The 3,980-nt window shown below is 46.0% G+C and overlaps 2 protein-coding genes across 2 annotated transcripts in view; one reads left to right on the top strand and one right to left on the bottom strand.

Annotated features, from left to right (window-relative positions):
- Positions 1–3,905, bottom strand: part of LOC113208218 (uncharacterized) — a 16,441-nt gene extending 12,536 nt beyond the window's left edge. The window contains exons 1-5 of the transcript XR_008010952.1: positions 1,422–3,905; positions 1,123–1,295; positions 949–1,038; positions 304–427; positions 16–109 (exon numbers count right to left, since the gene is read on the bottom strand). The gene's annotated coding sequence lies outside the window, so the exon portion shown is untranslated. The remainder of the gene's footprint in view (positions 1–15; positions 110–303; positions 428–948; positions 1,039–1,122; positions 1,296–1,421) is intronic.
- LOC113208203 (uncharacterized) overlaps positions 1–3,980 on the top strand; it is a gene marked incomplete in the record, with an annotated part of 47,802 nt that overhangs the window by 41,295 nt on the left and 2,527 nt on the right.

The raw sequence follows: 3,980 nt of genomic DNA on the forward strand, positions 1-3,980 counted from the left end.
AAAAGTTTAACACACCCAAGCTGCTCCATCATGTCCGGCCTCAATTTCTTGGCGAGCACTATCGCACTGAACTGCTGCGCAGAGCATCCCCACTTCGAATTCCAAAGTTCTAGATAAAAAAAAAAGATGTGGTTAACAAAAGTGAGCAAATACTCCAGCCTGGGAAAACAAAATGGTGTCATGTCGGAAAAGCAAGTGAAATAATTTGCCGAGTAGGGACGGGAAGTTAAACAATTTAAAATGGATGAAATATAGCAATATTTTATGAAAATCAATAGCTATGTACTGTTAACAAAAACTCACCCCAGACATTCCAGACCAAAACTTTTGTCTATCTCCATTATGGTATTCTTTGATGTTCTTAATAACATAGGCCACAATGGCCTCCTTCTCCTTCGGCGTATACCGCTTACGTGGCACAAGTTTCCTTAAAAAAAAACGACAAAGGAGACGTTAGACAAACAAATTAAATAGTGTTCTAATGGCAAATAGACTTGTTCTTTAACTTAATGTATCGCGCTCATTGTAGTGGGATCATCCAGAGAGTGCGCCCGTCATTTGCCGTTACGAAACTGCAGAGGTTTAGGCAATGCAAGGCCTCATAGCGCCTAGACGGTAGGCAACATCTCGCTGCTGCCGTGCATGCGTGTACCGCGGGCTGGCCTACCCTGAGCTTCGCAGGCGCTGTACTGTTCTCAGTGAATAGTGAAACTAACTTCGGTAACCAACTTTTCGGGTGTTCCGCCCAGCGCGCCCGCCAGAGGGGCTCGCGTCACATGCGGACGCCGTGGGGCGGGGATCTGGTTCGCTTTGAATTGAAAAACAAGACCTGCTCACAATCAGCCGAGAGGGGAGTGGGAAGGCAAGTTGCCTACCAAACCGCCTGCGAGCCCCTGCGCCATAAGAGGGAAGAGAGTGGGGCAGCCTAGAGATTAATAAAATACTCACAGCTTCGCCATTTCCTGCAAGGTCCGTTGCTGTCCGCGCAAAATACATTCCATGTCGAGGTTCGGACTATAGTTGGACGTTATATTAGATCTGAAACATTACACACATGTCACAAAGTACGTTCGAAAACGATGAGGCATTCCGAGCAATTACACTCAACAGAGAATAACTTACCGATAGTCATGGATGTTTTGGAGCTCGTGCTTCTTCATGCTATCCCACACGAAGGTCGAAGAAAAATGCTCCTCATCTTCCACAATGAGCGACCTTACCGCCCCATCTCGAAGAGTAAGTATGTAAGAGTTACGCTCGAATGTATCTCTTTAAACTACGGGCCCGCCTCCAGACTGTGAGAATAACAAGACCATGGCTTATAAACAACGAACTGTTCAAAAATTGCGTAAGAAATAAATTACTTGAGAGAGAGAGAGTAAGAGAGAGAACACGAAATCAAACAATACGAATCACCATACCTCGATATTTCTGGCCAAGGATTCTTTGTCTGAGCAATGGTACAAGTTGAACACTATCGATTCTCCTGTTGGCCTTGTGAACATCTTGGATTCCGGCCGGCGGCAGAGACGAGCGTTACCGAACATCGCTGCTAGTCTGAAAAAGAAATAAAATAAAATAAAACAGTGCGAAGTGGCAGTTGATTCGACAAAGAAATTATCTCAAAATGGTGGAATCTACGTCGAAATGTTGTAGTTTCGATACGAATGTCTCTCTAATCGACGTAAAGTTTTGATATGAATCTTTCCGGGAACGGCTTTTGGGTACAGTACTGTGTTATAACACCAAACAAATACCCACAGTGAAGAGTAAGGGGCGGTCAGGGGCGTGGTACGGGTCGACCAAGAGGGAGGCAGAGGGGAGCATCGGGCGGTCCGCTGTCATGGGGTTAGTAGTGGGTAAGATTGTGCACAAACTCTTCTCGGGTATTTTCCCTGGCTGTTTTAGTTGGAAGGTCTAATTTCAGTTTGATTGAATTATTAAGAAATATTTTTGAGAGGGTCAGGCAAGCATTTATTACATTTGTAGATCTTATGATGAGCCAAATCAAAAGCAATACCTATGAGCACTAACGTGGGGCATGAACCCACAAATAATTTAACTCACATTATTTTCTGATCTTAAACACATTAAGTCAAATCAATGCATGGCATAATAGTAAATTTATAATAACACTTGAACAAAAAAATCTATACCCTTGCCTTTTAAATACATTAATTTTTCAATAGCCAAAAGAATCGTGGCAAATGAGAAATTCATTAATGCATCCATTGGATTGAAAAGCGAACATGTAGTCAAACAGTCGCAAAGAATTGATTAAACAATCATTTAAATCATCCAAAACAAAATAGTGAAAGTCCAAACAAAAATTTAAGGCGTTGACACACTACATTAAAGGCAACAGAAAACAAAATAGTACGGTAGACAAAGTATACACAATCACATGATACACACCCTAATTGCAGAACATTTACTTGTCTGAACAGTTACACTGCACACAATATACAGAAAACACTTACAAAAATATAGAAAGGTTAAACCCTGGGCCCAAGGAAAAGAGATAAAGCGCAAACAAGCGCATAAATTCACCTCAGTTGTGACGTCACCATTCACCCTTGCAAATTTCTCACACAATTCACTTAAAGTGCACAACCACACAGAACACATAAGTAATGCCATCATAACACAAAGGCATTAAACATTACACAGATCATCACATCACTTTGCACCACAAGAGGTGCTAGGGAAGAAAAATCACATGGTGGAAGTGGGAGGTTAGGCCCAGGCCCTTAGCCTAGGTCATGGTCAGATTGGAGTTACATCTTGAGCACAACGGCGGCAGTGGAGTGGAATCTTAACTTACCCGCTCATACTGGAGGCTAATAAAGTGTCTCTTTCATCCACGGTAATGGCAGACGCCATGTTCATGTACCGATTACAGTGCACACTGTCTCAAATTGCTCAAATTAAGCAACGAGCCACGAGTAAACAATTATCAGCCCTGAACGAGTCTGGGACGAGTCCGCAGGGAGGAATGACGAGGCACGACACGGCCACGGCGTGTCGTGTCGGCCGGTCCCGGTCAGCTGTTGGGTGCTCGGGTGCTGTGCGCCCACGCCCAGCCCGGGGTTGGAGTGGTGAGAGGTGAGACGGTATGGTTGAAGGGTGGCCTACCTCCACGGCGGCAGGCACGGGTCTGAGGAGAGCGTGCCACCGCACTGTAAAAAGCTTACGAACTAAACACTTCACAACTTTACGAACAATTTTCGTTCTTTGGATTGCAAAGAAATTGTTCGTAACGGTACAATTTCCGACTTTAGGGCGCAAGTCCGAAGTTAGGAACACTGTTATTGACTTTAGGGGTAATCGACACAGTAGACGTTACTTTGTTTAGAGTGAACGGCCCCCCGCCAACATTGGAGGGCAATTCCATAATGTGTTTGGAGGGGATTTTCTGGTCTACTGACCACTTCCACATCACCTCCAAATTTTGGAGGGAAATGAAATCATTGTTCCGTTTTCCCTCCAATCAGTTTTAGAGGTGTTTGGATTGGATGAAGTGGTCTGCTACCGAAGAAATAACACTTCGTCGAGGAGGAATAGGCCATGGATACTTCAACTTGAGCAGGAAGTGCTTTCTGACAAAAAGATATTTACGAAATGTCGTCGGTGGGGGGCCACCGTGACCGGCCGCGACGCGCTTTACCTGCTGACTTGTCTATGCCACCGGGGTGCAATATTGTCACCCGAGCCAGCTGCGCTAGCGACCGCAGGGCTCCACAGGGCGCCACGAGGTATCGCGTGTCTCGCGGGCCGTGGCGGAGCGTAGCGCGCTAGGGCGGGGCGGGCCGCCCGTGGGGCCGCGCTAGGCCCGGGACGTAACCGGAATCCGTCCTAAGTCTTCGTCGTCATCTCCGCTGCGTCGGTTCCAACTCGTTGGCCGCGGCGCGCTCCTGTGCACTTCAATAAGACGCTTTTATTTTCTAGTTGGCAGGGGAAAAGAATAGAGATGGGGCGGG

This window comes from Frankliniella occidentalis, unplaced genomic scaffold (genome assembly GCF_000697945.3).
Source record: "Frankliniella occidentalis isolate FOCC.00 unplaced genomic scaffold, Focc_3.1 Scaffold30, whole genome shotgun sequence".
Classification (NCBI taxonomy): Eukaryota; Metazoa; Arthropoda; class Insecta; order Thysanoptera; family Thripidae; genus Frankliniella; species Frankliniella occidentalis.